We start from the raw sequence: 26743 nt of genomic DNA, 5'->3' as shown, positions 1-26743 counted from the left end.
CAAAGTCATTCTTGTTTCCAGAGAGGGGCAGACCAAGGACAGTCATGGGTCACACAGCAACTGGTGTGTGCGGTGGCAGCATGTGGGGTTCACTACATTATTCCGTCTACTTTGGCATATCCTACAAATTTTCCATAACTAAAAATTAAAAGAAATCTGTTGACCACAGAGTGAAAACCAGGCTCCTGTGACCTGGTCGTGGCCTGCCTGCTTTGCCACCAGCCCCCATGAGGCATTCACAATCCAAGTCCCCGAGCATCCCACTGGCCTGAGCGCCTGCAGGGCAGGGCCTATTCTGCCTCCCAGAGCCTCTGACATGGTCCTCACTCTTGATGGCCCTCCACTCAGCCACCTCCTAATCCTTCAAGATGCTGCCCCCGACACCATCTCCTCTGAGCTGGCCTGGCCTCTCCCAGGCTGCTGCCGATTCCTTCAGGGTCCCTCTGCTCTCTTCCACTCTGGGACGGTCTCACGGGAGCTCTTATGTAGCAGTGTCTGCACACATGCAGCTTTGCCTGTTGACACTGCAGCTCCTCTAGGGAGGAACGTTAGGTGGCTTGGCACATAGTAGGGGCTCAATTAACAATTCTTCATTAAATAAGTCCAGAGCACTTGTAAACCCAGCCTCCCTGGTGGCACAGCTGTCTTGGGCAGCTCAGTTTTCCAAGTGCTAGGCCCGGAGCCATCTCTGGGCAGCCCGCATAGGGTTTCTCTTTTTCAGATGGCTTGAGATGGGCAAGGCACTATTTCTGGTCCATATCACAGTGCAGCTGTGGAGGTTTGATCTGACCACAGGCCACAGCCCTGCCCCTTCTCCAGTCCCACTCAGAAAGGCCACGTGGCAAGCCGAGATTTGCCAACAATAGCTGCAGTCTTCACAGGAAGCGCCTGAGCAATAAACATTCTGTGAACCTGGAACCTGCCCTGGAAGGCAGATGTCCTGGCTGTGCCCCTGGCAGGACCCTTGTGCCTATCCCCACCCAAATCCCCAAGGAGCCCAGGCTTTGGGCAATACAGGCCAGAAGGTTATGACTCCCCCAGAAAAATGTCACAGTGCATCCCCTCAGCACACAAGAGACACGCAGACAGCAGCAGCCTCTGCGCGACAGATCAGGGACTCAGAGTAGTCACACGCCTTCTTCCTTCCTTCTCTCCCCAGTTCAAAGGCTCATCTAACCCACCTCCATGTTGATGGCCTGGCCTCACCGGTGGTACAGCAGGCAGCTACGGCATCAGACAGCCACCGCTGTGTCATGGCGTACCTGCTGTCTACCACAACAGTGCCCTGGGTAAAATCAGAATGACGCCTCCTCCTCCAGAGTGTGTTAATAAGGACTAAATTAAAGCACATTTGTGTACAGTAAAATACACACACACATACATGCTTAGACACACACACACAACTGGTAAACCCTAAAGCAAACACAAAGATATTAATAACAATCTCAATGATCTAGAGTTAAGTTATTACTGAAAGGCATAATTTTTTTTTTTTTTTTTTTTTTTGAGATGGAGTCTCGCTCTGTTGCCCAGGCTGGAGTGCAGTGGCGAGATCTTGGCTCACTGCAACTTCCGCCTCCTGGCTTCAAGCGATTCTTCCGCCTCAGCCAACCAAGTAGCTGGGACTACAGGTGCCCACCACCACATCAGCCAAATTTTTGTTTGTTTTTGGAGACAGAGTTTCGCTCTTGTTGCCCAGGCTGGAGTGCAATGGCGCGACCTCAGCTCACGGCAACCTCTGCCTCCCGGGTTCAAGTGATTCTCCTGCCTCAGCCTCCCGTATAGCTGGGATTACAGGCATGCGCCACCACACCCAGCTAATTTTCTATTTTTAGCAGAGACAGGATTTCATCATGTTGATCAGGCTGGTCTGGAACTCCCGACCTCAGTTGATCTGCCTGCCTCGGCCTCCCAAAGTGCTGGGATTACAGGCGTGAGCCACGAAGCCCGGCCTAATTTTTGTATTTTTAGTAGAGACAGGGTTTCACCATGTTGGTCAGGATGGTTTTGAACTCCTGACCTCAAGTGATCCTCCCACCTCAGCCTCCAAAAGTGCTGGGATTACAGGCATGCACCACCGTGCCTGGCAAAAGGCATAATTAAAATAAAAAAATTAGTTTTGATTTTTGTGAGTACATAGTAGGTACATATATTGAAGGGCATGATGTTTTTAACAACCCCCGCCCTGAAGTCCTTTCTCTTGTTTGCCACATTGCCATGTGGTTCCTCTTTCTCCACAGGTGGAAAAGGTGACACCGGTGCCCTCTGCCAACACCAGGAACAGAGACCTGGGCAGACGTCAGCTCCGAGTGCCAGGCCAGCCCTGAGGGTGGGATTGCGTAGCTGCAGAAGCCTCACCTGCTCTGCACTGTGAAGAGCCGAGGACTGAGGGCGGGGGACGGCTGAGGCGGGGGACGGCTGAGGAGGGGGACAGCTGAGAAGGGGGACAGCTGAGGGCGGGGGGGGCGGCTGAGGTGGGGGATGGCTGAGGCGGGGGCGGCTGAGGCGGGGAGGTTCCCCTCATGCAGCACGCCCTGGGTGGGAGCACACATCATGCCTCCACGCTCAGCATCCTGAAGGGCAGATGGCTGTGGGCACAAGGTGGATAACCAACCTGGCCAGAGCAGCGAGGGGAGGCTTTCTGGAAGAAGTGGCGTTTAAGCAAAGGCCTAGTAGATAGGGAAAGCCAGCTCGACGAAGCCCACACAGTTCCTTCTGCCTGGCCTGTGGTGGCCCCAGTGAGCAGAACTCAGCCTGATCGAGGCAGTGAAAAGCCCTCAATGTGTGAACTGGGCATGGTGGCGCACGTCTGTAGTCCCAGCTACTGAGGAGACTGAGGCAGGAAGGTCGCTTGAGCCCAGGTGTTTGACGTTGCAGTGAGCCATGGCGGCACCAATGCACTCCAGCCTAAATGAAAGAGCAAGACCCTATCTCAGAAAACAAACAAACAAAAACAACCAACCAAAAACGGGAGTCTGAAGGCAGGGGGTAGCAGCAGACAAAGCTGGAGGGCAGAGGGTGTCATACCAACAGCTTTAATCACACACGATGAGGGGAGTGGCAAGACGCAGGGAAATTTAGCCTTACAGACTAGAAACCTCAAAGTTTAGTTTGAGGGTCCCCTCTTCTTCCTCTCCGTGAGCTGAAATGTTTCCCTTTTCTTTGGTGTTTACGTCAAACACAGTCCAGCAGCAACACAGAGACCAGAACTCCCAACTGGGATCACCCCTCCACCCCGAGTTTCGGTAATATCTCTATGACCAACAGGTGGCGCTCAACAAACACAAAGAAGGGCGTCCAACTCAAAATCCAAACAAACCAGCCACGGCGGGCCGGAAAGTGTCGACCGCCCGCATCCCCAGCCCGCCCGCATCCCCAGCCCGCCCCCATGGCAATTTCAAGTCAAGATCTGAGGAGGCAACGCGTTAAGTTCTGTGATGCCTCAGAAGGTGGCAAGGTGGCAATGAATGCTTCAGGTGTCACAAAGGAAGGGACGCCCTGGACGACTCATGCCCAGAAACCCTGGGCAGGCTCGTGTAGATTTCTCTCCTGATGGGCCTGGCAGGGCTGTTAGGCTGTGCGCCGTCAATCTTCAAGGAGAGGAGCGGGGACATTTCCTATGCAGACATCCACGGGGACCCTTCTTCACAGGGTACTCAGGAAAAGCTGCTGTAAAAGTCCCACAATGGGCCAGGTACAGTGGCTCACGCCTGTAATCCCAGCACTTTGGAGGGCTGAGGCGGGAGGATCACTTGAGCTCAGGAGTTCCAGACCAGCCTGGGCAATATAACAAGACCTCGTCTCTTAAAAAAAAAAAAAAAAAAAAAAAAAGAAGGCCAGACACAGTAGCTCACGCCTGTAATCCCACCACTTTGGGAGGCCGAGGCGGGTGTATCACGCAAAAGATTGAGACCATCCTGGCTAACACGGTGAAACCCCGTCTCTACTAAAAATACAAAAAAAATTAGCCGGGCGTCGTGGTGGGCACCTGTAGTCCCAGCTACTTGGGAGGCTGAGGCCAGAGAATGGCATGAACCCGGGAGGCGGAGAGTACAGTAGCCGAGATCGCATCACTGCACTCCAGCCTGGATGACAGAGCAAGACTCAGTCCCAAAAAAAAAAAAAAAGAAAAAAAGTAGCAGGGAGTGGTAGCCTGTGCCTGTGGTCCTGGCTACTTGGAAGGCTGAAGTGGGAGGATCCCTGGAGCCCAGGAGTTGGGAGGGTGCAGTGAGCTATCATGGTGCCACTGCACCTCAGCCTGGGTGACAGAGAGAGACCCTATCTAAAATTTTTTTTAAAAAAGCCCACAAGGGAGCCTGCAGCAGTGGAGGGCAGCCCTCCCTGCAGAGCCCCCAGGGCAGCACCACCAGAAAGCATCTGCGACTGGGGGGACTTCTGCTCCCCTAACTCACACTGCCAGCTCAACATCTTCCAGACAAAGGTGACTGGGCTACCTCTTAGTCTAACTTGGATTATGCCCCATTCCTTCTTTAAAGCAGACCAGAAACATGTTCTGACCATTTCTGCAAGACCACTGGCTTCCCCCAAGACACGCAATCCTCCTCCGGCCTCCACCTCCTGAACGCGCCCCTGCCATCTGCCCATCAGAACAGAGAAGGCCGACTGCACTCACTCATTCGCTAGCCCTCTCCTCCCCCTCTGTGGGAAGGCCATTGCCTAGGGTCGCCAGCACAGGGCCTGGCACGTGGGAGGTGTTTTAAATATGCAGTTATTAAATGAATGCTAAATTTTCCATGAAGAACAATCTTTACACCACCCTGCCACGGCTGCCCTTCCTAGAAGGCAGGTTCTTGACATGAGACAGGAAATTCACAGTACAACAAAAGTCTCTCTCAAAACTTTTCTTGGATGAAACTAGCAAACTATGAATTCCTCAGAGGTCTGGCAAGAGACTGCTGTGGAATGGAAGGAAATTAAATTGCAAGCCTTGCACAGACCAAGCTGGAAGTAACAACAGGGGCAGGCAGAGAGGGCAGGCCAGGCATGGCCAGGTCAGAGGTCCCTAATTCTGTTGGTTCCGGCTGGGATGAACTCCTGACTCCTGCTCAGACCATTCTCTCCAAAAGAAAGCAGCCAGAGGCCGGGCGCAGTGGCTCACACCTGTAATCTCAGCACTTTGGGAGGCCGAGGTGGGCAGATCACGAGGGTCAGGAGGGTCACGAGCCCAGCCTGGCCAACACGGTGAAATCCTGTCTCTACTAAAAATACAAAGATTAGCCAGGCATGGTGGCACGTGCCTGTAATCCCAGCTACTCAGGAGGCTCAGACCTCGCTGCTGTACTCCAGCCTGGGCAACAGAGCAAGACTCTGTCTCAATTTAAAAAAAAAAAAAGAAAAGGCCGGGAGCAGTGGCTCGTGCCTGTAATCCCAGCACTTTGGGAGGCCGAGGCAGGCGGATCATGGGGTCAAGAGATCAAGACCATCCTGGCCAACATGGTGAAACTCCATCTCTACTAAAAATACAAAAATTAGCTGGGCATGGTGGCACGCGTCTGCAGTCCCACCTACTTGGGAGGCTGAGGCAGGGGAATCGCTTGAAACTGGGAGGCGGAGGTTGCAGTGAGCCAAGATGGCACCACTGCATTCCAGCCTGGCAACAGAGTGAGAGAGAGACACTGTCTCAAAAAAAAAAAAAAAAAAAAAAAGCAAGCATGCAGAGGGCTCTGGGGCTGTCGTTATAGGTCTCAGAACAGTGGTAGAGCCCATTCATTTGTTCATTCAACCATATTTGTTTGTCATGGGGCAACGTTTCTTCGCCATTCCTGGTGCTTCTTAGAGGGACACCCCTTAGCAAAACATCCCTGGCTTCCTCCCTACTCCCTGACAGATAGGTAGAGTGGGGCATCTCACAGTGAGTGCTGCAGGACAGGTACAGTGAGTGCTGAAGGAGAACCTGGGCTGGGGTCATTCCCTCCTTCCCCTGCTCCTGAAGAGGGGGTGGAGGTGGAAGGTCAGTCTGGGGTTCTCTTACAAGCCATATCCTCAGCTTGGTCAACAATAAAGGTAATATTTTGGCCACCATCTGCTGACTCTTTTTCTTGTAGTAAAATAAATATAAAATTTACCATTTTAACCATTTTAAAGTAGATGATTCAGTGCCATTAAGAACATTCACAATGTTTTATAACCAGCACCATTACTAGTTCCCCACTTGTAATCCCAGCACTTTGAGGGGCCAAGGCAGGAGAACTGCTTGAGCCCAGGAGTTTGAGACTGGTCTGGGTAACGTAGTGAGACACCACCATCTCCACAAAAAATTAGAAAATCAGCTGGGCTTGGTGGTAGGTGTCTGTGGTCCTAGCTACTCAGAAGGCTGAGATGGGAGGATCGCTCGAGCCCAGGAGGTCAAAGCTGCAGTGAGCCACTACTGTACCCCTGCACTCCAGCCTGGGTGACAGGGCAAGACCCTGTCTCAAAAGAAGAAAAGAAAAGAGAAAAGAAAGAAGGAGAAGGAAAGGAAGAGAGAAAGAGAGAGGAAGGGAGGGAGGGGGAAAGAAAAAAATATTCTCAGAACTTCATTACTTTCAAGGCAGAATCATATTCCATGTATAGATGGACCACATTCTGTTTATCCATCATCAGTAGGACACAGGTCGTATCCACCTTTGGGCTACAGCGAATAGCGCTGCTACAAAGTGACTCCTCCGTTTTATTTCCCAATCAGTTTAGAGCTCTGGTGGGGAAGAGTTCTCATCACTGAGCTGGTGCTGGGGATAGAATGATGGGCAAAAACAATTGTGAGCCTTTTTGAAGGGCAAGCTGACAACTGCCCATCAACATTGTACCTGCACATCCCTGTGACCCACAAGCCCACTCCTAGGAAGTGATTCGACAGATCCACCTCACATGGGCACAAAGACGTGAAGAGAAGGACATTAAACTGCAGCACTGTTTGCAGCAGCAAAAGGTTGGAAATAACCTAGATATTCATCACAGGGAACCAGTCAAAACTGGCATATCGCCAGGCGTGGTGGCTCACGCCTGTAATCCCAGCACTTTGGGAGGCTGAGGCGGGTGGATCACAAGGTCAGGAGATCGAGACCATCCTGGCTAACACGGTGAAACCCCGTCTCTACTAAAAATACAAAAAATTAGCTGGGTGTGGTGGCAGATGCCTGTAGTCCCAGCTATTTGGGAGGCTAAGGCAGGAGAATGGCGTGAACCTGGGAGGCGGAGCTTGCAGTGAGTTGAGACTGCGCCATTGCACTCCAGCCTGGGCGACACAGCGAGACTCCATCTCAAAAAAAAAAAAAAAACAAAAACAAAAACTGGCATATCTACACAGTGGAACACTACGGGGTAATTTTTAAAATAACACATTTCTATGTGGTAACATATAGGGAAGACCTACAAGATGCACTGTTAAGTGAAAAAACAAAAATAAAACCAAGGTGCAAGATATATGGTATGGCTACCCTTTGTTTTTCTTTTTTCTGTTTGTTTTGTTTTGTTTGTGTTTTTGAGACAGAGTCTCGCTCTGTCGCCCAGGCTGGAGTGTAGTGGCGTGATCTTGGCTCACTGAAAGCTCCACCTCCCAGGTTCACGCCACTGTCCTTCCTTAGCCTCCAAGTAGCTGGGACTACAGGTGCCCGCCGCCACCACGCCCAGCTAATTTTTTGTATTTTTAGTAGAGACGGGGTTTCACCATGTTAGCCAGGATGGTCTTGATCTCCTGACCTCGTGATCTGTCCGCCTCGACCTCCCAAAGTGCTGGGATTACAGGCATGAGCCACTGTGCCCAGCCCATTTGTTTTTTATTTTTATTATCTTTTTTTTTTTTTTTTTTTTGAGATGGGAGTCTCACTCTGTCGCCAGGTTGGAGTGCAGTGGCAATCTCAGCTCACTGCAACCTCCGCCTCCCGGGTTCAAGCAATTCCCCTGCCTAAGCCTCCCGAGTAGCTGGGATTACAGGCGTGTGCCACCACGCCCAGCTAATTTTTGTATTTTTAGTAGAGACGGGGTTTCACCATGTTAGCCAGGCTGGTCTCGAACTCCTGACCTCAAGCAATCCACCTGCCTTGGCCTCCCAAAGTGCTGGGATTATAGGCGTGAGCCACCGCGCCCGGCCTGGTATGGCTACCTTTTATATTCAGAGATATCCACACAGACACGTAGGAGAGGAGGGAGGAGAAAAGGCAGCCAGGATGGATACACAAGAAAAAGTAAGAGTGCCATAGCGATTTCCCTTTGCAGAGATGAGCTGGAGAAGCAAGGGGTCCAGTGAGAAGAAGTGTTCACTGGTCACCGTTTTGTATTGTTGAAATATAACACTGGAATGTACGGCATTCCTCCCTTTCCTGCAGTATTGTGCTTTAACCATGATCAACCGCTGTCTGAAAATATTACATGGAAAGTTGCAGAAATAAACAATCTATAAATCCTAAACCGTGCACCATTTGGAAGAGCATGAAATCTCATGCCGTACCGCTCTGTCCCGCCTGGGACATGACTCATCCCTTTGTCCAGCAGATCCACACTGTAGTTGCCACCTGTCTGCTAAGTCACTTAGCAGCCATCTCAGTGATCAGATCCATGGTTGCGGTATCACAGTGCTTATGTTCAGGTAGCCCTTACTTTACTTAATAATGGCCACAAAGCATAAGAGTAGTGATGCTGGCAATTCAGATATGCCCTAGAGAAGCCTTAAAGTGCTTTCATTAAGTGAAAAGGTGAAACTTCTCAACTTAACAAGGAAAAAAATCATAGGCTGAGGTTGCTAAGATCTATGGTAAAAACAGATTTTCTATCTGTGCAATTGTGAATAGTAGATTGTCATAATTGCTCTATGTTATTATTGTTGTTAATCTCTTAACTGTGCCTAACTTATAAATTAAGCTTTATCACAAGTATATAGCTAATATGTGAAAAAATGTACCGTATACAGGGTTTGGTACTATCTCAGCTTTCAGGCATCCACTAGGGTCTTAGAACACACCCCCTCAGATAAGGGGGGACTACTGTATTACTTTTTCAAAATAAACAAGGAAAAAAGACCAGGCAAGGTCCAAGACATTCCAGGGCTTCTAGATAATTGCGGAAGGCAATTCATCACAAAAACAGATATAACTTATGAATTAGTCAATTCTGTGCACCAGATCCAGATACGAGGATCACGGTTATTAGGTGGTTTCAATGAGGGAGTGGAGGAATGACTCTTCCAGGAGTCCAATTCACTTGCTTCAAAAGGACAGTCTCTATCGGCTAGTCCTGGGATGTGGGCCTGGTCCCACAGGCTGCCAGCAGCCAAAGCTAACAGGCTACAGACGAACAAAGGTTCATTGAGGAGCTGGGACGCGGGAGGGGCCACAGCCAATGGCCTGGCAGGAGGGGCAGTGTGCATGTCGGGCCACCTGCCCGAGCAGAGAGCCTCCTACGGAGGAACCCCGGGGGGTTTCAGGTCCTGCTCCGTCCTCCTCGTGGATCTCTTGGCATCTTTTTTCTTACATTCGAAGAACATCCTGTTGGAGAAGCAGGCTCCGAGGGCTGTGGCGGGAAGGCTGGTGCACACTCCAGTGTGCGAGTGTTCGAGTGCCTGCAGGTGCTCCGCCCACATGTGTGCCAGTTTGTTTGTGAGGGTGTATGTTTGTCTTTTCTGTGTGAAAAGCAGGGAGTAATCATTTCCATGACCACCCAAAAACAGAGCAACTTGAGGGAGTGGATACCAGGCAAGATGTGCCTGCCTGCAATGGTGACTTCACCCTGCCTGGGATGGGCTATGTCCAGGCCTTCCACTAGAGGACAGACACCACCACGTCTAGACCACTTCTAACCAACAAAGAAAGCAGAGTGGCTCCATTTCTGGCCTCGTCACCCAGGCCGGCCCGGCCCAGCCCACCTTCTGCAAAACAGTGACCACATCCACCACACTGGACAGCTGGGTCGGCCATTGCAGATATGAGGGCCTGGGCCCAGCACACGGTCAATGCTGAGCATGGTGAGGCACGCTCCTGAGTTTTAGGAGATTCTTGGGCATGTTCTTAAGTTTCCTGTCAGATTCAAGCCATAAGTGGACTTTCAGGCAGGGGCAGGGACCCCTGGGCAGGGCACCATTTAAAGCCAGAGTCCTAGGTTTCCTCGCCAGAAGAGTAAACCCCAATCAGACCCCAAGGTGCTCCCCACTCCTCCGGACTGGAGATGAAACCAGATTTGCAAGAGGCAAACTTGTATTTCACTTCAATTTGCATCATTTGTTAATGAAATTTCATAATTAAAAACCTGTGCGTTAGCCATGTGCCCCTTATTTTCTGAGCTGTTTGCCCATGCCTGTTTGCCTTTTCTAAAAATCAACATGGCACATGTATACATATGTAACAAACCTGCATGTTGTGCACATGTACCCTAAAACTTAAAGTATAATAATAATAAAATTTAAAAAAAAACTTATTCTGAAGTAATTATAGACTCACAGGAAGTCACACAAATGGAACAAAGAGCTCCATGTACCCTTCACCCAGCTTTCCCCAGTGGTGGCTCTTGTATCGCTGGAGCAATGTCAAAGCCGGGAAACTGGCTTTGGGACATTACTGGTAAACAGACTACACGTCATTTACAGTCATTGAAATGTCAACGTTGTGTGTGTGTGTGTGTGTGTGTGTGTGTGCGCGTGTGTGTTTTCAGATGGAGTCTCGCTCTGTCACCCAGGCTGGATTGCAGCAGCATGATCTTGGCTCACTGCAACCTCTGCCTCCCGGGTTCAAGCGATTCTCCTGCCTCAGCCTCCCAAGTAGCTGAGATTACAGGTACTGCCATCATGCCTGGCTAATTTTTGTGTTTTTGTAGAGACAGGGTTTCGCCATGTTGGCCAGGCTGGTCTTGAACTCCTGACCTCAGGTGATCTGCCCACCTCAGCCTCCCAAAGTGCTGGGATTACAGCTGTGCCCAGGTGTCAGCCATTGTTTCCCATGCTATTTTATATTCGCAATATTATAATATTAGTGGTACTAATGCTTTGCGATGTTTCTGCAAATGTTTCCCCTAGGATTTTCATTGTCTTTTACTTGTTTTTATGGCATGTCTTTTGAATGTAGGTTACATATTTGTGTAGTCATCTCTACTGGTCTTTTTTTTTTTTGAGAAGCAGTTTCACTCTTGTTGCCCAGGCTGGAGTGCAATGGTGCGATCTTGACTCACTGCAACCTCTGCCTCCCAGGTTCAAGCAATTCTCCTGCCTCAGCCTCCTGAGTAGTTGGGATGACAGGTGCCCGCTACCATGCCCAGCTAATTTTTTGTATTTTTAGTAGAGACAGGGTTTCACCATGTTAGCCAGGGTGGTCTTGAACTCCGGATCTCAGGTGATCCACCTGCCTCAAGTGCTGGGATTATACGCGTGGGCCACCGCGCCTGGCCGCTACTGGTTTTTCTTTAGAATTTCTTGTACTGCTTCCCTGTCTGCCCTCCCACCCATTCAGAGATTTAGTTTTCACTTTTATCTTTTAAGCTTTAGTAGTTTTATCGATTAAAATATATATATATATCCATAATAAAAGAAAATTCAAACAAAAAGGAAAAGTGCACAGAACAAAAGCAAAGTCACCTTCAATTCCGCCACCTAGAAATAACCTGTTACATTTTGGTGATAATATTGTGTAGCAAAGAAGTAGTCTTCCTGGCTGGGTGGGTGGCTCACGCCTGTAATCCCAGCACTTTGGGAGGCCGAGGCAGGTGGATAATTTGAGGTCAGGAGTTCAAGACCAGCCTGGCCAACATGATGAAACCCCATCTCTACGAAAAATAAAAAAATTAGCCGGGCAGTAGTGGCGCACGCCTGTAATCCCAGCTACTCGGGGGGCTGAAGCAGGAGAATCGCTTGAACCCGGGGTGGGGGTTGAGGTGAGCTGAGATCGTGCCACTGCACTCCAGTCTGGGCGACAGAGTGAGACCCTGTCCCCCTGCCAAAAAAAAAAAAAAGAAGTAACCTTCCCAAAGAGAGGTCCAGCCTTTGCCCTGGGCTGCTGGGAGGTGAATTCTAGGCCCCTGGAATTAGAAATTAGTTCTGCCTGATGGGAGTGTCTTTGTTTGCCTGGGGGCTTTGGCCACAGAACAGTTACCAATCTGAATTATAGTGGGGGCCTGGAGCACAGGGTATCAGTTCCAGCCTCCAGAGGAGGCTAACTAAAGGTCTTAGCCAGACGTCTGGGAGGGGCTAGAGACTAAAGGTCAACCACAGGGGTAGAACGGATCAAGTCCAGTAAAAACTTGCGTCTTGGCTGATTTTAATTTGAATCCTTTCCTTATAATATACTGCAACCATGAATATAATACTTTTCAGTGTGTTCTGTTTTTCTAGTGAATTATTGAAACTGAGGGTGGTTTTGGGAACTCCCCAACTTGCATTTGGTATTAGAAATGAAGGCAGTCAGCCAGGCGCAGTGGCTCACGCCTGTAATCCCAGCACTTTGGGAGGCTGAAGTGGGCGGATCACCTGAGGTCAGGAGTTCCATACCAGCCTAGCCAACATGATGAAACCCTGTCTACTAAAAATACAAAAATTAGCTGGGTGTGGTAGCACATGCCTGTAATCCCAGCTACTTAGGAGGCTGAGGCAGAAGAATCACTTGAACCTGGGAGGCAGAGGTTGTGGTGAGCCAAGATCGCGCCATTACACTCTAGCCTGGGCAATAAGAGTGAAACTCTGTCTCAAAAAAAAAAAAGCCGGGTGCAGTGGTTCACGCCTGTAATCCCAGCACTTTGGGAGGCCGAGGCGGGTGGATCACGAGGTCAGGAGATCGAGACCATCCTGGCTAACACGGTGAAACTCCGTCTCTACTAAAAATACAAAAAAAGTAGCCGGGCGTGTTGGCGGGTACCTGTACTCCCAGCTCCTCGGGAGGCTGAGGCAGGAGAATGGCATGAACCTGGGAGGCGGAGCTTGCACTGAGTTGAGATCGTGCCACTGTACTCCAGCCTGGGAGACACAGCGAGACTCCGTCTCAAAAAAAAAAAAAAAAAAAAAAGAAATGAAGGCAGTTATACAGACTGTTCTAACTCTGTAGTTGGCCCTTAAGTCTTGGCAATACATATTCATCTGATTATGTATGTATATAAATAAAGATAAAAATATATAAATAGGCTGGATGTGGTGGCTCACATCTGTAATCCTAGCACTTTGGGAGGCTGAGGTGGGTGGATCGCTTGAACCCAGAAGAGCGAGACCAGCCTGGACAGCATGGCAAAACCATATCTCTACAAAAGATACAAAAATTAGCCAGGTGTGGTGGTACATGCCTATAGTCCCAGCTACTCGGGAGGCTGAGGTGGGAGGAGCACCTGAGTCCAGGAGGTGGAGGCTGCAGGGCTGCAGTGAGCTGTGAACTCACCACTGTACTCTAGCCTGCGTGGCAGAGTGAGACCCTGTCTCAAAACGAAAAAAAAAAAACAAAAAATCCATATATATATATATGAATAACATAATGCTTAAATAGGTAGGAACAGGTTTGTTTTATAACCCATTTTTCACTTATATGTCACAGACATCTTATGCCAATAAAGTTTTATATTATTTTATTTTTATATACAGAATATTTCACTGTACATATTTATCATAATCTACTTAACCATTTCCCCATAGACATACATTTATATTAACAGACGTGCTGTTTCAAATAAACAACACTGTGATAAACCCTAATTTTCATTAACATAGTCAAAATTTAAAAGTCCTTTCGTTTATGTTTCTGTTTTTTGTGTCGTACTTAACAAGGCTTTTCCTAGCCTAAGACTTTGAAAACACTTAACTATTTCCTTCTAGAACTTTCACGGCTTCCCTTGTTACATGCAATTCAATAAAGCCAACTGGGATTTATTTGGTGGAATGAATGTACAGGGATGATGTAGGGATCCTACTTTAGGTAAGATTTCCTAAATAATCCATCTTTCCCCATTAAACTAAAGGTCCATCTTCATCATACACCCCCTTCCCATAGATACATATAATTTGGGACCACTTCTGGATGTTGTTTCTTATGGGTTTTGTACATACTTTTTTTTTTTTTTTTGAGATGGAGTCTCGCTCTGTTGCCCAGGCTGGAGTGCAGTGGCACGATCTTGGCTCACTGCAAGCTCTGCCTCCTGGGTTCAGGCCATTCTCCTGCCTCAGCCTCCTGAGTAGCTGGGACTACAGGCGCCCGCCACCACGTCCAGCTATTTTTTTTTTATATTTTTTTAGTAGAGATGGGGTTTCACCGTGTTAGCCAGGATGGTCTCCATCTCCTGACCTTGTGATCTGCCTGCCTTGGCCTCCCAAAGTGCTGGGATTACAGGCGTGAGCTACCGCGCCCGGCCTGTACATACATTTTTAATGATTTCACTTTTTACATAATTCTGATTCATCTGGGGAGAAAATCAATTTAGTTCTTTACACAGCTCACAAAAACAAATTCCAACTAGTTATCTCATTGTCTCATCTTCCCACAATGACTTACGACACTTCTATGAACATATGTTGCATCTTCACCTACACCAGGGCTTGTTCTGGGCCCTGCATCACCACTGACCTGTGTCCAATCCTGTGCTGCTATCACACTAATTTAATCATCACAACTCTGTGATATACTTTACTATCTAAGTAAGGTTAGCACCCATCATCTTTTAAAACAATTTTAGAATTCTTGCCTACTATTCTTTCAAGTGAACTTTATGACCATGTTGACAAATCTCAAAATAAAACTATTCTAAAAGAAAGAAAAAAGAAAACTATTTTAGTATGTTGATTGGGATTATGTTTAATAAATCAATTAATGTAGGCAGTACCCCACTTCAAATTGGGCCATCGCCATACCAAATTAAGGAATGTTACTCTACTTACACTACTTAACCTACTTAAAAAGTAAGAAAAATCCAAAGCTATCTGGTTTGCTATAATTTGCTTCATGAACCTCCTTCACATTTCTGATCATATTTTTCTAACATTTCTAAATAATATAAAAAGGAAATTTAGAAAGAAAAAACAGCAAAACAAAACCAAATTACGCAGTTATACCACTCAAACACAAGCACTATCCACATTTTATTGTGTTTGACATAGCCCCACCTAGCTGATATGGCAACTGCCACCCTCACCCTGACCAAGTGGCTAAGCCACAGGCAGCAGGGAAAGGTTTCCATTATATTCAGTACTAAGCATGACTGTCCCCAAAGAATACAGCTTTTCCCTAGCACCTTCATAAGAAGGTAATTCAGTTGGTAGTTAGTTTAAATATTCACCAAGGTAAAATGTTTATGTAAAGAATGAAAAACTCCACCCAACTGCAGCCACCTGGCTTAAAGAGGAAATAAATCAAGGAACAGCGTTCTCTAGCCAGAGTACACACCTGGAGTCGAGACTTTAGAAATTGGCTACCAGAGATGTAATAAAAACAGATCATACTTGCAAATGTTTCTAAGCACCTATGAAGACTGACAAAAAACAAATTTGATATTATCACCACTATTAGTCATTTCAAGGCACTGCCAGCTACACAGCCTACTTACAAGTCAAAGAAATCTGAAGCTGTCTGATGCATTTAAAAGGATAAGGTAACACTCGCCAGGTAGCCAAGACCTATAAATAGCCTTTTTTTTTTTTTTTTTTTGAGACGGAGTCTTGCTCTGTCACCCAGGCTGGAGGGCAGTGGCGCAATCTCGGCTAACTGCAAGCTCCTCTTCCTGGGTTCACGCCATTCTCCTGCCTCAGCCTCCTGAGTAGCTGGGACTACAGGCGCCCACCACCACGCCCGGCTAATTTTTGGTATTTTTAGTAGAGACGGGGTTTCACCATGTTAGCCAGGATGGTCTCGATCTCCTGACCTCGTGATCCGCCCGCCTCGGCCTCCCAAAGTGCTGAGATTACAGGCGTGAGCCACTGCGCCCAGCCCTTTTTTTTTTTTTTTTTCTTTTGAAGAGCAGGATCTAGCTCTGTTGCCCAGGCTGGAGTGCAGTGGCATGATCATAGCTCACCGCAGCCTTGAACTACTGGGCTCATGTGATCCTCCCACCTCAGCCTCCCAAGAAGTTGGGACTACAGGCATGCACCACCATGCCCAGCTAAATTTTAATTTTTTTGGTAAAGATAAGCATCTCCCAGGCCGGGTGCAGTGGCTCACACCTGTAATCCCAGCACTTTGGGAGGCCGAAGCGGGTGGATCACCTGAGGTTGGGAGTTTGAGACCAGCCTGACCAACATGGAGAAACCTGTCTCTAATAAAAATACAAAATTAGCCGGGCATGGTGGCACATACCTGTAATCCCAGCTACTCACAAGGCTGAGGCAGGAGAATCGCTTGAACCCAGGAGGCGGAGGTTGCAGTGACCCAAGACCACACCATTGCACTTCAGCCTAGGCAACAAGAGCAAAATTCTGTCTCAAAAAATAAAAAAAAGAGAGATAAGCATCTCCCTATGCTGCCCAGGCTGGTCTCCAACTCCTGACCTCAAGCGATCCTCCTGCCTCGGCCTCCTAATGTGCTGAGATTACAGATGTGAGCCACCGTGCCTGACCCTAAACCTAAATAGGCTTTAAATAGGTTTTTCCCTTTTTGAGACAAGAGATAATTCAATAAAGATTGTTCCCAATTATTTTCAGTTTTAAGGGTCTGGAATTGTATTCCTCCCCAGAAAGAGAGTTCCTGGCCCTAAAGAATAAAAATGAGAGGCACCCAGAGTAGGGATGCGTTGGGGTCACACCCACTTCCATTCGGCAAAAGGAAGAATAGCTGGATCCTGTAACACCCACTGCAACCACAGGATTCTGGCTTATTTGAGGAAGAGGATTCAAAAAAGCATACGAACAACTTTGTACTGCCCTCATCACATAATAGAAATTCCAAAATAAAATCCATTTTCCCTTTGCCTGCTAAAGATGATTTCTCCCATCTGCTACTGAGAATCAGTTGTCACCCTAAATCTCTCCTTTTCATCCTCTTCCCATGGGTGTTTTTTAGTCAACTTATTAACCTTCCAAGTAGCAGAGGAGTTTGGGATGGGCAGAAGAGTTGGAGCCTACTCTAAATCAAAGGCAAGCTATAGAAACAGTTTTTTTATTTCAGACATGCTGCAAATCTCCTCAGCCAACCCATCTGAGGTCAAACAGCCCTTCTGTCTCTCCCAAGATGTATGAATGGATTACATCTTTGTCAGCATTCCGTATATCTACATTTCTTTCCTGTCTGTGAAAAGCAACAATTTGGGCCAGGCACGGTGGCTCACACCTGTAATCTCAGTGTGGATCACTTAAGGCCAGGAGTTCAAGACCAGCCTGGCCAACATGGCAAAACCCCATCACTACTAAGAATACAAAAAGTAGTCGGGCACAGTGGCTCATGCCTATAATCCCAACACTTTGGGAGGCCAAGGCAGGCAGATCACTTCAGGTCAGGAGTTCAAAATCAGCCTAGCCAACACAGCGCAACCCTGTCACTACTAAAAATACAAAAATTAGCTGGGCGTGGTGGCTCACACCTTGTAATCCCAGCACTTTGGGAGGCCAAGGTGGGCAGATCACTTCAGGTCAGGAGTTTGAGACCAGCCTGGCCAACATGGTGAAACCCCATCTCTACTAAAAATACAAAAATTAGCCAGGTGTGGTGGTGCACGCTTGTAATCCCAGCTATTCAGGAGGCTAAGGCAGGAGAATCACTTGAGCCTGGGAGGCAGAGGTTGCAGTGAGCTGAGACTGTGCCACCTAAAAAGGAAATTATCTTTTTTATAGTTTCACGTGAGGGTGAGCACGCGTTTAGTCACTAAAAGTCAAGGTCAGAGTGACTAATGTCTCTCTCTTTCATTTACCCCTGCTTGAAGTCCTCCTGGAAGAATAGACTAAAATGGAATGAGAATCTGTAAGACACAGATAATTTAAGAAAAACTACAGAGCAGGAAAAAGAAGTCTGCCTGGACAGTGATGGGCACTGATTCTCAAAACTGAAGTCCCTGATGTACTGCTGGTTCCCTCCACACACAAACGAAACCAAAACACAGGCCTTGCAGGAGCTCACAGACTAATGAAAGGGCGTGACCCACATGGGAAGGAGATTTTGTGTCTTCTCCTTCCTGCAGATCTTTGGGGGCCAGCGTGCATTTAGAGGTGGGGAGGAGTCGAGCAGGGAGAGAGTAATTATGAACAAAACTTGAAGCTAACCATTTATGCTGATTTTTTTACTATAAAGTTTCAGTCCTCGTGTTATGTACAAGGGCCTGCTACCCTTTTCTGACATAAGGGAGAATGATAATATGATTCCTCTGAAGGCAAAATCCCTGATTTTACTGAGGAAATCTAATTCTGTCTTTTTTTTTTTTTTTTTTTTCTGAGATGGAGTCTCGCTCTGTCGCCAGGCTGGAGTTGCAGTGGTGTGATCTCGGCTCACTGCAACCTCTGCCTCCTGGGTTCAAGCCATCCTCCTGCCTCAGCCTCCTGAGTAGCTGAGATTGTAGATGCCCACCACCATGCCTGGCTAATTCTTGTATTTTTAGTACAGACGAGGTTTCACCGTGTTGGCCAGGATGGTCTTGATCTCCTGAACTCGTGATTCACCCGCCTCAGCCTCCCAAAGTGCTGGGATTACAGGTGTGAACCACCCCTCCTGGCCCTGATTCTGTCTTAATGTCACAAAAATTCATCTTCTCCATCAACAGCATCACAGGCCAGGCTGCCCTTCGCAGGGGACACATGGCGCACCTTCCAATCAGGGTCAGCTTGGAAAGACGCTTTTATTACCATCTAGTCACCGCCAGCCAGGGGAGAGCCGGAGAGGGCAGTGTCCCTGCAATCCCCCACCTTCCAATCAGGGCCAACTCAGAAAGATGCTTTTATCACCACCCTGTCACCACTGGTCACAGGAGAGCTGGGGGAGGACAGTGTCCCCCGAAATCCCCCTTTTCAATCAGGGCCAACTCGGAAAAGACACTTTTCTAACCACCCCGTCACCACCAGCCACGGGAGAGCCGGGAGAGGGCAGTCAGTGTCCAACCGCCTGCCAGCTCTGCAGCCTTAGACAGACACCTGGCCTTTCAGAACTTCACTTTCTTTGGGAAAAAAAGAAAACTACTTCACAGAGCTGTGGTAAGAATGAAATGAAGCCAGGTATTTAGAGCAGACTGACTTTCTATCTGGAACACAGGAGGTTCTCAGTAAAAAGAATTCATAAATTCAGCTGATGCTTCCCAAGATGTTCAGGGCTGTGTGACTCACTGTGCTGTGGGAATGCACAATTAAAGCCTCTAGGCCACTGTGGCCAAGCCTCACCATGACTCTGGATGGGAAGAGGGGGAACGACTGTGGGGGGATGCTGAACAAAGGTGCTGGGGAGCTGGAGAGCACCAGAGCTGTGAGATTAGGTACATCCAGGAAAATGCAAACGCATCCCACCAAGAGGGACAGCACAGGCAGAAATGTCTTTATTAGCCCTTACACAGGAATTCGCAGCTGGGGGTTTCACAGCTGTCCTGTCACCTGCACCCCCAGCTCCTGCAGTGAGGAAATGCCACCAAGGGCCTGATGACTGCCTGCAGCATCAGCTCTCAGGCACACTTCACAGCGGTGACCCTTATCAAGTGCCTCTTAGTCAAGCTAGAGAGTGGACAACCTGGGAGAGGGCGACAGACAGAGGAGAACACAAGGAGGAGGGCTGGTGACGTGTGAACCCCTGCCAGTGCTCTCAGAGGAGAGGCACGGGCCCAGTTGGAATCCTGCACCCGGCAGCTAGTGCAGCTGATGCTGCTACATCTCTTTCAGCTCTATGAATCTATGGGAATCAAGAGTAGTGAAGGCCGGGTGCAGTGGCTCACACCTGTAATCACAGCACTTTGGGAGGCCAAGGTGGGTGCATCACCTGAGGTCAGGAGTTTGAGACCAGCCTGGCCAACATAGTAAAACCTCATCTCTACTAAAAATACAAAAATTAGCCAGGCTTGGTGGTGTAGGCCTGTAGTCCCAGCTACTTAGGAGGCTACGGCAGGAGGATCACTTGAACCTGGGAGGTGGAGGTTGCAGTGAGCTGAGATCGCGCCACTGCACTCCAGCCTGGATGACAGAGCGAGACTCCATCTCAAAAAAAAAAAAAAAAAAAAAAGAACCTGCGATTCCATCTTGCTTTCACCACCAGGAATCAAATGCATCCACACCATACAGAAACCCTCTGCAGGCCAGGGAGTGGAACATCCCAGCAACACTTACCAAAAGCCCGATATGCAGAAGACAGAAAGGTCTTCCTTTGAGTGAGCAAAGGCATGTGTGGAGTGTACGGAAGTGCAATGGAGGGGCACCCAGTGGTGTTTTCCTTAATTAGGATGCCTGAGCAGAGTCTCCAAGGATGGGCAGGAGTTAACCAGGGAAAGAGAAAGGAGAGAAAAGGGTTTCAGGCAGACGGAATCAGGAGGCCTTCTCCAGAAACGAGCAGCTTTGGCTTCTGGCCCATGCTCTTCTCTCCCTTCTCCATCACCACCATAAATGGGTCTGTAGCTTTGAAGACAGAGGATAAGTTGAGATAACACCACCCATGGTGCAGAGCCTAGGATCAAAGTCCCAACCTTGCTGCTACTTTTCCCAGCCAGGGGCTGGCCTGGGCAACAGGCAAGTCCTTGAAAAAGAAGGGCAAGTGAAGCCATGGAAATGCCAGTTGGCCAACATCTCACACTTAAGTGTAATTTTCTGAACCTATAGTCCAAAAAGATGACAGAATAGGAATCAAAGCTAATCTGTCACACCAGGTTCTAAAGTAAAGCAGACCGAGAAAGAAGGGAACAAGAGAGAGAGGAGGAAAAGAAGGGGGGGAAGGGCTTGTAAAAGGGAAGTTTTTGAGAGATACCTCTTTTGTACCATGGGTGTTTTGACCACATAAAAGTGAAAAATCAGCCGAGTGCTGTGGCTCGCTCCTGTAATCCCAGCACTTTGGGAGGCCAAGTCAGGCAGATCACCTGAGGTCGGGAGTTCTAGACCAGCCTGACCAACACAGAGAAACCCCATCTCCACTAAAAATACAAAATTAGCCGGGCATGGCTGTAATCTCAGCTACTCAGGAGGCTGAGGCAGGAGAATCGCTTGAACCTGGGAGGCAGAGGGTGTGGTGAGCAGAGATCTCACCACTGCACTCCAGCCTGGGCAACAAGAGTGAAACTCCGTCTCAAAAAAAAAAAACCGTGAAAAATCTCTTCTAAATAAAAAAAAAATCAATAAGCAAAGTTGGAAGGTAAGTGTCAAACTGAGAGAGGCATTAGGAAAAAAGCTTAGTCCTTAAGGTGTAAGGAGCTCCACAATCAGTGAAGCTTCCCCAATGACTAACTGTAGAGATAAAAAGGATGTGGCTGTCAAGGTCTGAACCAAATGGCCCAATTTAGCACCACCAACAGTGAGTCTACCTGACAGTATGGACCTTTGATGTGATCGCCCATGAAGCACCCACCAAAAATGTTTCACCTAAATCTAACAAAGCCTTTCAGGACTCATGTGATTTAGTGGTTTAGAGGAAACACGGGGAGCAAGGAAACATGTTCACCAGGAAACGACAAATGCAGACTGTGGGATGAACTTCAAGACGACTGAGCCAGACCCTTCAAAAGGTCAGAGCCACGGGGGGAAGGCAGAAGAATTCTTCTATAAGAAAAAAGGCTGGCCGGGCACGATGGCTCATGCCTATAATCCCAGCACTTTGGGAGGCCGAGGTGGGCATATGACGAGGTCAGGAGATCAAGACCATCCTGGCTAAAGCAGTGAAACCCCATCTCCACTAAAAATACAAAAAAATTAGCCGGGCATGGTGGCGGGCACCTGTAGTCCCAGCTACTCGAGAGGCTGAGGCAGACGTCGCAGTGAGCCAAGATCGCACCATTACACTCCAGCCTGGGCGAGACAATGACACTCCGTCTCAAAAAAAAAAAAAAAAAAAAGTAATTATGGTAAAGCCAAAAACAAGAAAACTGAAGATAAGTCAAATACATCTACCAACAGATGAATGGAGAAAACACATTGCTACATCTACACGATAGAATATTAACTACAGGTGCAGACAGCAACATGGATCAGTCTTAAAAACATGCCCAACAAAGGAAGCGAGACACAAGGATACAAACCGTCTCATTCTATTTATACAAAACACACGGAAAGACTAATCTGATTCACAGTGATAGTGCACAGATAGGGAAGGAGAGGATGCCTGGGAAGGGCGCGAGGGAACCTTCCGGGGTCATGGAAATGTTCTGTATATTCATTGCAGTGGTCACATGTGTGCATACATTTGCCAAAACTATAGATCAGTACACTTGTAAGGGTGACTTTTATTGTTTACATATTACACCTTAATAGAGCTGACTGAAGTTTTTAAATTATAGTAATGATACCCAGGGTTGGGGATATGGAGTTGGACCCTCTTAAATAACACTAGTGGGACTATAAATTGGTACCACATGCTTTTTGTAACAGCTTTATTGGAATATAGTTCACATACCACACAGTTCACTCATTTGAAGTGTACAATTTGGCCAGGCATGGTAGCTTACACTTGTAATCTCGGCACTTTGGGAGACCAAGGCGGAAGGATCACATGAGCCCAGAAGTTAGAGACCAGCCTGGGCAACGCAGCAAAACCCTGTCTCTACAAAAAAAAAAAAAAAAAAAAAAAAATTAGGCCGGGCACAGTGGCTCACACCTGTAATCCCAGCACTTTGGGAGGCCAAGGCGGGAGGATCATAAGGTCAGGAGTTCAAGATGAGCCTCACCAAGATGGTGAAACCCTGTCTCTACTAAAAAAAAAAAAATACAAAAATTAGCCGGGTGTGGTGGTGGGCACCTGTAATCCCAGCTACTTGGGAGGCTGAGGCAGAGAACTGCTTCAACCCGAGAGGCAGAGGTTGCAGTGAGCCGAGATCGTGCCACTGAACTCCAGCCTGGGCGACAGAGCGAGACTCTGTCTCAAAAAAAAAAAAAAAAAAAGGCCAGGTGCGATGGTTCATGCCTGTAATCCCAGCACTTTGGGAGGCCAAGGCAGGTGGATCACAAGGTCGAGAATTCAAGATCAGCCTGGCCAACATGGTAAATCCCCGTGTCTACTAAAAATACAAAAATTAGCCAGGCATGGTGGCAGGCGCCTCTAATCCCAGCTACTCAGGAGACTGAAGCAAGAGAATCGCTTGAAACCAGAAGGCAGAGGTTGCAGTGAGCCAAAATTGCACCACTGCACTCCAGCCTGGGTAGAAAAGCGAAACTCTGTCTCAAAAATAAATACATACATACATACATATAAAATTAGCCAGGCGTGGTGGCGTACACCTGTAGTCCCAGCTACTTGGGAAGCCAAGGTGGGAGAATGCCTTGAGCCTGGGAGGTCGAGGCTGCAGAGAGCTGTGATCATGCCACTGCACTTCAGCCTGGGTGACAGAGCGAGACCCTGTCTCAAAAAATAGTGTACAATTCAATCGTGTTTCAGATATATTCAATATATTCAGAGAGCTATGCAACTGCCATCACAACTTTAGAGCATTTAAAAGAAATGCCCACACTCTTTAGTTATTCCACTTCAACCCTAAACAACTATTGATCCACTTTCTGTCTCTACATGAACGCATATTCTGGACGTTTCATATTTCACGTAAGTGGAGTCATGTAATATGTAACCATTTGGGATTGACTTGTTTCACTCTGCGTCATGTTTTCAAGGCTCATCCATGTTGTAGCATGTGTCAGCATTCCATTCCTGTTTGCCACTGAATATTCCTATGCACGGATATATCACATTGTTTAATCCATTCATCAGCTGGTGGATATTTACATTATTTCCAACTTTTGGCTGTTATGATTAATACTTCTGTGAACATCTGTGTACAAGTTTTTGTAGGAACTATATTTTCATTTCTCTTGGGGAGATTCTTAGGAAGGGAATTGATAGGTCACATGGTAACTCCATGTTTAACATGTTGGGGAGTTGCCAGACTGTTTTCCACAGCGGCTGCACCATTGTACATTCCCACCAGCACGCAGAGGGAATGGATCTCGATGCTCTCCCACACTTTCCATAGGCTAATGCTGTGAAGTAGCCTCTTACTGTGGTTTTGAGCTGCATTTCCCTAACAATTAATGGTATTAAACATCTTTTCACATGTTTATTGGCCATTTGTATATCTTCTTTGGAAAAATGTCTATTCAAGTCCTCTGTCCATTTTTAAATTGGGTTATTTGTTTTTTTTTTAATTTGTAGAATTCTTTATATATTCTAAATATACATCTTTTAATAGATATATAATTTGCCAATATGTTCTCCCATTCTAGGGGCTGTCTTTTCTAATTAATACAGCTTTTGAAAACTACTCTTGCAATGTATATCAGACTTCAGTGTGAATACCTATTTTGACCTTGTAGTTTCACTTTTAAGAATATATCTCAAAGAAATAATTTAAGAAGTGTAATGAGAAGAGCTATAAACAAGGATAGTCATCAAAGGACTATTTAACTGAATCACAACCCTTACCTCACACCATACACAAATATTAACTCAAAATGGTTCACATCCTAAATGTAAAAGCTAAAACTATAAAACTTCTTGAAGAGAATACAGGAGAAAAATCTTATAGGCCTTGGATTGGCAAAGATTTCTTAAATACAACACAAAAAGCATGAAAAGAAAAAAAAAGACAGATATATTAGACTTTCTCAAAATTAAAAACTTTTGTTCTTCAAAAGACAACTGAAAACGATGCTGCAGGTCTAATTTTACCTACATGGGCACAGAAAAAAAAAAAAAAAAAAGCAAAGTGACAAAACAACAGGGTGTAACTCTAAGAGCAGCTTTCCAGGGCTCTTTTCTTCCTGTCTTTCCGAAATGTCTGAATCCTGCATTCGACCATGAGCATGCACCTCTACGTGATGAGGGAGGAGGAAGGAAAAAAACCTCCACAGAATGATTTCCTCTTGGCAAAGGCGAAGAAGTGAATGTCCATCTCATAATTGGAAAAAGTAAAATTCAGTTAGCCCGGGGACACAGTCTGCCCTGTTGATTGAGTTTACTTATTTGCCAGATTTCAAAAATGAGAATATATTATACTTTTTTGAAGAGTTTAGGATCTTTGCCCTTTCACAAGATTTGCAGATAATTTCTATTACACATACAAGTTAATCTGGTGAACAACATTCACTGATGTAACTGGCTAATAACTGGCCAATAATGGCTTCGGAGTATTCTGTAAAAGGAGTCTGTATGTATACCATTATCTCACAATTATCTGGAGCTTAATTTAGTTATCCAGAAGTAAGTAAAAGTAATTCAAGATAGATAACAAAGGTCTGTGCACTTGACTCAGAGGAGAGTCTTAAACCCTCACTAAGTTAATTACCCTTATTTTACACTCAATTTAACAAGTTATGCAAACCAATAGAAAATGGGAGACACCAGACAAAAAGGGAAACTCACTGCTGAGCAAGTGACAGCCAAAAGCCTAGAGGAGACGATTATTCAAGTTGAAAACCTAACTCATGAGAAAGTCTGGGACTGTTAAACAGAGAATTCAATATACCTTAACAATGAAAGATTACCACAATAGTGCAATAAATAATATTCAAAAATATGTTTCTAAATAATCAAAAGTTATGTTCAATATGTTCAAGAAAACAGCAAAAATGAGTATGCATTTGAGACAGATTTCTACTTCCCATTAAAAATGGTTAATTTTGTAAAAGAGATGATTAAACAAAATAAACAGTGATCTAGAAAACTGGTTAATATCAAAGGAAGCTCTATTCCTTAACAGAGGGGCAAATTAGGTATTTTTGCAAACACATTTTAATAGCAAGCCAACCTTAATCCCATAAAACTCAAAGGACTGACCTAAAGAAGTCATTTTAGATCCATTCACAGATTCTTCTGTGCTCCTCAAATGGTACCACAGAGGTGCTTCCCAAGTCTGTCTGAATAACTAACCCTGTAGATAAGGTCATTTCATCTTGCCACCTGACCACCCAGCTCTGTCCACCAGGTCTACACTCCTCCTGCACTGCAGCTCCATCTTTGAGAAAAAAAAAACCACTTGAACTTGGCCGTCTGGGGCAGAGACCTGACATGTTTTTGCACTCTGCATTTCCTCCTTCCTAGCTCTTCAAATGTCGGGGTATAACCACACTGCACTTGGAGAGCTATTGATTCAAATGCAGAAAAACGAAGTTCCTGACTTGGGGAGGAAATGGAGTCTCCATCTTCTCACTACAAACACCTTTCCATGTGAGCCGCCTCCACCCTCCCACCCACCAAGGGAGTTCTCCTAATGCCCTAAACTCCTTCAGGGCTGGGATTTCCACAAATATATTTGGATATGAGGAATATTCCTCATATAGCCACACAAATAGGAAACCAAGGAGGCGCAGAGGTAGGATAATGCAACCTAAGTTGGCATCAGAAAGCCAAAGCCCTGAGGCTCTGCTTCTCCCCCGGAAGGAGTTCAGCAGAGGAACTGTTCTCTCTTGCTTGTTATTTGTAGCTTGAGGCATCATACACATGATAGGGACAGACATCAGACCAAAAAGGTCGTTGGGGAAATCAGTCCGGGCTGCAGGGACAGCAGGTGGGGAACCTGACCAGAGCAGGTGGTCTCATGTCTGGAACAGGCAAGGGCCAAGTGAGGCTGGGGCCACCAGCACGCAGCATGATGCCTGGAAGGGCAATGCCCCCAGGGTATTACCAAGAGGCAAGGGTGGCTTGCAACAGCTGGGGTCCAGGATGCCCACTGGACCAAGAGACAGCAATCTGCTCTGCAATAGTTTGGTCTTTGTGTTTGT

General features: G+C 46.9%; 1 protein-coding gene across 2 annotated transcripts in view; it reads right to left on the bottom strand.

The window, feature by feature from the left end:
- Positions 1–26743, bottom strand: part of MLXIP (MLX interacting protein) — a 67362-nt gene that overhangs the window by 20556 nt on the left and 20063 nt on the right. The gene's annotated exons all lie outside the window — the stretch shown is intronic.

Source organism: Pongo pygmaeus, chromosome 10 (assembly GCF_028885625.2).
Source record: "Pongo pygmaeus isolate AG05252 chromosome 10, NHGRI_mPonPyg2-v2.0_pri, whole genome shotgun sequence".
NCBI lineage: Eukaryota > Metazoa > Chordata > Mammalia > Primates > Hominidae > Pongo > Pongo pygmaeus.
This window is presented reverse-complemented; position numbering and strand designations above follow the sequence as displayed.